Here is a 9,560-nt window from a genome sequence, read left to right on the forward strand (position 1 = left end):
AGTCTAAAATGTCCAAAAAAAAAAAAAAGTGACAACTTCAGATTGCTTCTTCCATCCAACCAACAGTCCATAACCCAAAAAGTCTTCATTTACTCATCATAAATGACGGGGGAAAGGGATAGCAGCAAATCATTATATTAAAGAAGCTGCAAATAGCAAATGTTTTACGTTTTTTGCTTGAAAACTTACAGAAACAATTAATCAATCATCAAAATAGCTGCCAACTAATTTTCTTTCCCGCAACTAATAAACTAATTGACTAATTGTTGCAGCTCTATGAGCTATGCTGTTTGAAAATTAAACCTGTACGCTGAAGCCATGTTGTTGCCAAAACAGCTGTTAATAAAGTAAATTCAGTGCTAAGTACCCCTGCTCCTGTCTTGTGCTGTTACTAACCAGAATACGGTCAAAATATTTGAAAGATAATCATTTGATTTTTGATATTGACTTAATTAGCTGCATTATTTCATCTGAAAAAAGACAACTTCTTGTCAGTATGTCACAGCTGGTAGACTTGAGATGTCAGGCTTCACATTCGCTGTGGGGATGATGAAAAATGACTGATAGTCGGTCATTAGGAGATTGTTACAAAAACAACTTTCAGAGCCAGTGTTATGAATGGAAAAGACAGATATCTGAAATGATTTCCTTCAGGGCAAAAGGGATGAAATGGTACGTGTTATGAATCATCTGATAAGCAGCGCTGAGCCACACAAGATCCTCTAAAGGCAAAAAGATGTTACTGTACGTTGCCTCCTTTTTCTATAAAATCCGAAGATCAAGCCAGCTGGGGATCTGGCTATCAGTGTGAGTGCTGTGTAAGTGTGTACCTGTGTGAGCCTGTTAACTGGTGTGCGAGGCTGTGTTTGGCCACTTGTGTGTGTGTCGGTGTGCGTGGGCGAAATTTTCCCACCCTTTAGTCTCCTTCACTTCTTTCCCTTTGCTTATTTTCTCACTTATTTGCTTATTTGTCTGCCAAACAAGATGTTGCTGCTGCCATTCAGAGAAAGTACCTCGCCAAGCACACACTCCTCCCGTCTTCCCACACTTTCACTTACCCTTCCCAGAATTTCACAGGGTGTTGGGAAAGCTGTGTACATTTTATTCATCCTAGCACTTTCATTTAATTACCTGCTGACAGGAGGATTATGTCATGGCAAGATCAGAAAGGATGAGGCTAGTCAATTAACAGAAAACATGTTTTTAATAATCAATTAAATTTTTTTTTTTAGTAATTATTTAGTTGAAAGTACTGCAAAACACTAATTTCAAGTTTTAAATTGAGGATTTCTTGTTTTCCTATATGTTATGCAAATGGATTATCTTTAGTGTTGGATAAATAATCTATCGATATCAAAAATAACTCTTTGATATAATTTGTAGCAGCCCTATTTCATGGCACAGAGTTTAGACATTTGCACCACTTCCTAAAGGTTGTTTGTAGTAACAAGGAACTGAAGCACTCCAACGTCATTCGTTTGCCATTTCCATCACTTCTGTATTCAGACTCAAACTATCTTTGTTGTGGTGCCCTTGTGGCCACACTTCTGTGCTTTGTGAAAGAAACATCAATCACAAGTGCTGGTTGAAGTAGACAAAGATTGTTTGCTGCCTTGAGAGCATCTGTAATTCAACAAAACAATGAAAGACACAAGTTGCAATCATCAGTACAGCATCTTTGGTATATGTTGTCAAGTAGCGTCATGGATTGTGCTATTAGAAGTTAACATTCATTTTTTATGCAATTCAAAAAGTCTGTAATATTCTTTTTTGGCACATAAGTATGTATTTTTGTATTAGCTATGCTGCATCAGTCGAGCAAGTTAAATCACTGTCACATCTTAACGTCAGGAACAGGCATTGATCCTCAGTACTTTTAGGTGGAGACTGAAGGTTTGTTTGCCGATTGTTTTGGTACCGATTGTCAATCAAGAGTGATTTAAAAATATTCTCTTCTGTTCATTTTTGTCAGTTGTACAGTATGAAGCCACACAAACACCTGATTCTTTTTTATAAATCTCATTCATGGTGAAAATAGAACATGCATGAGCGTCATTTTAACTCAAACAATTATGCTTAAATGGATGCAGACACACCCATTATCATCAGTTTGCATATCGAAACTCCACCACTCATTAGACCTGTCAATAAGATGAACAGGAAGGAAGAAAAAGTTCAATTTAATAGAATATATTACACACAACCATTATGGATGGCTGTGGCTATTTATAGCTCTCGTAAACTATCATTGCCCTGATCGCTTCAGTCATCATTACTAAACATCACAAAGACGATTAATGATTAAAACTGACTTTACAAAGTGCTCTGCAATTCAGAATCAGAGGAAAAGATAATTAACAGACAAGTAATAGCTCAAATGTAAAGAAAAAGAATGATAAAATTCAACACTAACAGATAAAAACAATAACAGTCAGTGAAATTAGGAAACAACCTAAAGAAACGGTTTCACTAGAAAGTTACATCGTTCACGTAACGTGTCTCGTCCATCGGATCATTCCTCCTCCAGCTATCTCCTTGAAAATGTATATACACCTGGTCTTAAGTACGTTCAACGTATGCTCATTTTCCTCTTCTTTCATAAATATCAGTTTATGTGCGGGAGAAGGAATATTAATGTTTTTGTGCATACTTGTCGTTTACAGGCCTACAGTACGTCTTGCCCCTGGACTTTTGGCTCAGTTCACTCCACAGCCACCATTTTCAAAAACAGACTTTCATGCTTGTTTGCAGCTAACCTTTAGTTTTTAATGTTACTGTCATTACTAAATAGAACAAAATTTATTGCAGAAGGGTTGAATTAAAGTACTAAAAATACAAAGAGACAGGAGTTGTTCATCTACAAACCACAAATTATCACAGTTGTAGTGAGATTAAAGGCCCTCTGTATGTTTTGCTGTGAGACGGGTCATTTTATCACACTCTCCCTCTACTGAGTATCTCTCTCAAGAGAATTACATTAGCATCCGTTTTAATTTACAGCTGCTGCTTAATTTACAGTCTGCTAGAGAAGCATCCTAGTGGTCAACAGTGTCTGTACTGAGCAAACATTATGAACACTTATCTATGTCTCTGGATATTGAGGAGTGTATAAATAGCATGAAACACTTGGAGTTAGAAAACCTAAAAATACAGTACGATACCTGCAGCAAAAACAAACTCCTCAGCTGAATCCTGTGACTGGAGCGATAAAGCTATATTGATGACTCAGCTGTAGTCCTGCACACTCATGCCACCAGCTATTAATTCCCTGTTGTAAGGTGCTCACACTGCAACTCACTCTCTCTTCTCATTAGCACTACCTCTCAGTTAGGAGTGAATTAGGATGTGAAATTACATCCTTTAGGTAAATTACACTTTGCTTTATTCATTTTGGTAACTGAGGTACCAGCAACAAAGTCAATGAGCTCAACAACAGGCAAAAAGAAGAAAAAGAAGAGGACTGGCATCTATATAGGGACTGATGCGCGCGCGCGCACACACACACACACACACACACACACACACACACACACACACACACACACACACACACACACACACACACACCGTGAAATAAAGGTTTCTTTCAGTTCAAAGCTACATTAACATTCTGCAAAGCCTGCAGTGACATTTATCTTTCTTGTAATTTGACTTTCCTAAGTCAGTTGCTCAGTGATTTGTTCTGTTAATTGAAATGTTTAAAGTTTAATCTCTCTTACGTTTTGCCCTACAGCTAAATACACACAATGGTTGTTTTGTTTTAATTAACTGCAGACCCAAAAACAAATAAACAATTATTTTAGTGACGCGATTGTCTCATTAGGTTACAATTTATATCACTTATCAGGGACTAAATTTTAAGATTGATATAAGGCTAGTTAGGGCTACATGATATGGTAAAAGACAATTTTGGTTTTTACTAAAAAACTAGTAAAGTCAATTGTTGGGGTCTGTACCAAACAAACATGTTTTCTTACATCTGGAGAACAGCATTTGCCTGCCAGGGGATCTCTGCATGACTGCATAACTTCATTATAATGCTGTTTTGTCACACATTTTACCTTTCATTACGCAGCCCTAGTATTAGTCTATATTTTTTACAAATCTGATAGTCAAAAGACCAAAATCCACCAATGCATTTGTCCATCTTGCAGTAGCTTACATTCTGACATTCCCACCCTCTCTATTGGTCTTCTGTTGGTTTTAAGGTTGACAAAACTGGCAACACTGGATGAATGAATCCTACGTGATCAGGCCATATTGTGTTTTAATTAAGTCAGACTCAAAATAATCATCTGTGTTCATCATAATGAAAGAAAATGTCAACCAGTGCTACAGTGTGGCTTTTGACAGCAACAGATCCAAATGTTGCAGAGGGATATGTTGCTTCAGGCTTTAGTTACACAGGCAATCTTTGTTAGTAGGATCCATTCTGTTTTTCTGTTCTGTTTTTTATTTTTTTATTTTTTATTTTTTTATGGGATTTACCGACAATAAAAACATACAATACAAAACATACAATATCACTGCTTATCTTTTATAGTAAAAAGAATGGTTTTGGCCCTCAGCAGCCTGTAAATCAAAACCTATGGCACATATGACATGACATATTACATTACAATCATTTAGACACAAACCAGACCAAATAAAGCACCATGTATCCGCTCCCCTGCCTGATACATACACACATCATGTCCAGAATCAGATCTGACCAGTCACATCTCTGACTGTGGATACGAAACCTCCAGCAACACCTACATCTGAGCCGCAGAGGTCACGACCCTGCTCACAGCATCCCCTTTGTTTTTTTTCAAAGACAGAATAATTTAATTTAAGTAAGATCTATAGGACAATATGGTGCAGCTTCCTCAGCGGCCGTCTTAGAGAGATTTTTATGAGGTTTTGAGGTTCACGAATCCTATGATTTAATGTGAGAGGCCTGGTTAGTGCTTTGACACTACCATCCTCCCACTTAAAGGGACAGTTCAGATTATTCTGACATATATTTTTTTATTTGGATTACATACAGTTGATGGCGATTGGCACTCCCCCTGTTTGGAGAAGTAGGGACGAGTGCCAGTATGGAAGCTAAGTAATGTAATGCTGTGGTCTGTGAACAGAAAATATATTTTAGCCACCTAATAAAAATGTATCAGTTTAAGTGTATGCTAGATTTTCATCACTTTACCTTGCCATTAAACAGCCTTTGTGACAAACCAATTAAAAACAAAAAACAAATATCACTCTCACAAAATTTTAACTTGGGAATTATTTGTCTACCACTGCCTCAATCAGTTAGTGTTTTTGTGTTATTGAGTCACTTCAGTGAATTCAAACTTACCTTTTAATACCGAATTCACACAATAACACAAAGCTAATGGATCAAGGCAGCAGCTGAGGTAAAAAAAAAAATCACTGTTTTTGTCTGGTTGTTTTGGAGCAAGTGATATTTGGCTTATATAACAGCAGTTTCCTGTTGGACAGCAAATTGACGTAGTAAAAAAAATTCTAAATGTTGTATACACTTAAACTAAACTTGTGCTGCTTCACCAAAGTGGGGGTGTGTCATCTATAGGGGACTATGATTAAGTACGTCATACAAACCCACTTCAAAAAACCCTAACACTCTCTCTCTCTTTGAAGTGAATCCTTTTGTAATCAGCAGCCTGGTAACAGCCTAATGATAATAGTCACTGTGTAGTCGTCCCAGTTTCAAGTCATTTCTGTATAATCACTGGCAGAATGATCATTGTTGCAAAATTCTAATTCCTTTTTAAATTTAATTAAACTCCCCATGTTTGGTTCCTCCTTGTGCTTCCCACTTTATTGCCTGATCTGAAACACTGCTGCAGGGATTCAAGGATATTGGCTTTATCGTGCTGGTGGTGGTTTATTTTGCTTTAGTGTGAACAATGAGCCTCCTGCTGTCACACTTTCAACTTCAAACACATATAGGAAAAACAGAAATGCATTACTGCTGGGGAAATGTGATTTACTACTAAATTCATTAACTTCAGACTCCCGTGGGGAAAAACGGGAGTGGTGTTGTTGCTATTCAGCCTCAGCAAAGATGTTTTCCTCTGGTGAAAAACACTGGAAAACCCATTACGTTGTGAAGAAAGCTGAATTATAGATGCACCGTGGTCAATATATTATGTAAAACAAACAGAACTATCATTACTGAAAAAAGTCAATATCCCATTTCAAAAAGGAAAAAACCACAGGCAAATAATCAGCTGCTATGTGATCCGATTCCTTCATTAGCCCTAGTCCAAGTTTCTGCTGTATTAATACTTCATCAGTGCCACATCCTTAAAGACTGATGGTTTTTCAAGAATATTCAACCGCAGCTTCAGCAATGTATTGATTTGTGGTGATCTGTCAGTCTGTCATTTGGTTAGTCTGTGTTCGCCCAAAGCTTTGGTCCTGAGCAACTACTACTGGCCAGATTTACATGAAATTTGTCACGGTGCCAAAATGAAAAAAAAAAAAAAAAAAGATTTTGAAGACTTCTCTAGTGCCACCATCAGGCCAAAAATGTCCACTAGTACATTTTTAAAAAACGTAATGGGCAAATTTTTGTTTTGAGAATATTAGTGCTCCCAAGAAGATGAACCTGTTCAAATTTGAAAACTGAGGGCTTTTCACTATAGTGACTAGCTTTTTTTTTTCCTTTTTTTTTTTTTACAAGCACCACTATAGAAAAACTTTACACTTTTATCTCTACTATTTGTCAGGCTCTAAATAATGTCATACTATTAGTGTATTTCTTGTTTTATCTGCTACTTTGGTACTGTAGAGCGTAATGCCATGTCAATATGTCACAGCCAAAAATTTTTACTTAAGTAATGTAGTTAGTGTGGTGTGGTTATAAATGAGGAGCGGAAGGTACAAAGCTCATCTATGAAAGCACAAAGTGACACACTTATAGTTTTTAAATATATGTATTTGATTTAGCTCTGCTGCAGGACAGCACATGTAAATTAGGCCGATATGCCAAATATGTTACACAGCTATTCTAGCCATGATATTAATCCAAGTGTAGTTGAGAGTGAGTTCACTTAGCATGCTTAATATACATTAAGTGGCATCAGACACTGTAAATGTGCCTCATCAACACTGAAACACAGCATCACCATCTACTGCCCACAATCCAGCAATACCAACCGGGTACAACTACAACAATAAACAATGCTGTATAAACTTAGTAATTGGGTGGATGTATAAATATCAGCACTTAGCATACTTTACTCCCAATCCATCAAAAGCTCAAACTCCGTTGAGGACAACACTGGGGTATAGCACCGACACATTGCAGGGCCCTTGAGGCGTTCTGTCACTATACATCAAAATACGATTGACTGACGGTCAGTCAAAGCTGCAATTAAAAGGGCAGCATTGGGCTTCAACGAAAGGCTAGCAATACCACTAGTGCTGGTCCACAGAGCTGTGATGCATTTAGACAGCATTCAGATATAAAGGAAATCCAAGCTCTGCCTCGCAAGAAAATAACCATATTAATTCTGGATATATTATAGTAGCTTACTGAAAAAGTAATTAAATTCAGACACATTCAGACACACATGAATATAATTATGAAAAAACACATGACTTAGACAGGGTCAGCAGAGAAAGCCCTGATGGCCTTGACAGCCCACCACTGTGAATTACACATAACTGGAGGAAAAAAAAAAAAAGTCAATCTGCCTTTTCAAAAATGAAAAAAAAAAAAAAAAACAGTTCATAAATCAGTTGCTATGTGACATGTGACTACCTCATTTGTTAGCCCCAGGCTAAGTAGGCCTACTTGTTTCTGCTGTATGCTGAACATTGCTGCCTGTTCTTTCAGCCCCACCACCACCCCAGCATCCACCTGTACTTATAAATGATTTTGAAGCCCAAATTAAACTTTTTAGTGCCACGACCAAGAACATCCACTAATATGCAGTGAAAGTCAAAATTAAACCAACCAACCAACCAAAAAAAATAATAATAATGAGCAGATTTATATTATCTTTTGAGGTCATTAATGCTCTCTGGAATATAAATCCTTTTAACTTTAAGGTCCTCAGATAAAATAATCACCTCTGCTCTCAATAAATCTCATAATAGATTGCTGATGCTATCTGACAACTGTTTTACAAGTTACTTTGCAGCAATGGTGGAATATGTATTCAGATCCTTTACTTAAGTAAAAGCAACAATAGATACCACATTGTAAACATATTCAGTATTATCAGCAGTATTACTAGCAAAATTTATTAAAGCGTCAAACAAAAGTAATCAAAAGTTCATCATTATTATATGACTTATATGTTGTTTTTGGATTAATATTGTTGGTGTATTGATGTGTATGCTGCACTTTACTGCTGTATTTTACTGCTGTAGTTGTTTAAAGATGAGATAATGTCTCTCATATAATGCATTGTTATAGCTTTTAAGATTGTAAGGGCATTACTGTTAATATATTTGTACTTTTAAGATTTCAAATGCAAGACTTTGCATTTTATTTAGTATTGAGTATTCCTAAATTGCTCTACTGCTTCATTTACTTTAATAAAAAGTGTAAATAATTCAATTACTGCTGTTAACATAGTGTTAATTAAACACCTATTATACTGGCATATAGCACAGAACTGGGACACTGAGCTCATTCTGATAAACAGGAAATGATGGTGAAATTAATTTGACACAAGCAGTAAAAAAAACTAATTAAATTCCAACCAGCTGTTGTGGCTGTCACAGTCTTTAAAGAAATTATATATTCATTTTCATTCTTGTTCTGTGGTCAGGGACACAGAAACCGAGCCTCCAGTATGGTTGAGAGCAGCAGACAAGCAGAAAGCGGGGAGGGCAGTGTTACTATAGAGATGTATGTGGTTGGATTTGGCCCAGGAGGGCTCAGGTAGCGCCAAGCAGAGAGGAGGATGCAAAACTCATCGCTTCCAAAGCCATTCACACGGCACATCACTGCGCCCAGCCACACGGAAAAACATCAAATTCTTAAGGGTTTCGGGCAGCCAATTTAAACATCCAGCAGATTGAAAAAAGGGGAAGTGTTGATTATTTTTTTGCTGTAGGAGCAGAACTGGAGGGCCAAGACGACAAAATAACCTCATCCAAAGAAAATAGTAGAAGCTGCAATATAACACTGAGTGATATTTGTCTTTTGTATTACCGTCTTTATTGCAATGTTGCCCTGGAGAATATGGGGAATATGGTGGTAGTAAAATTCATTATTAGTCTATTGTTACTTTCTTTTACTACATTTTTGTGTAACAGTCAACAGGGAGCTATTACCACAACATTTTACAATGTTTCCATTCTTTTTGTTTCTGAATTTAAATAAGGTTCCCCCGTGCATAAAAAGCACTGTGTTTACTGGGCTTAAACCAACCTCAACTTTTACATCCTTGAACATGCTGCGCACATTTGTTTTTATATCCATTCAGGAATTGCTTCATCATGAACATGTAAATGTAGTTCAGGAGGGGCTATTGATCACAAAGAGTGTTAAGTGCATGCATCAATCAAACAGAAGTGATGGATTATTGAAAGCT

This window comes from Lutjanus erythropterus, chromosome 7 (genome assembly GCF_056507025.1).
Source record: "Lutjanus erythropterus isolate fLutEry1 chromosome 7, fLutEry1.hap2, whole genome shotgun sequence".
Lineage (NCBI taxonomy): Eukaryota > Metazoa > Chordata > Actinopteri > Lutjaniformes > Lutjanidae > Lutjanus > Lutjanus erythropterus.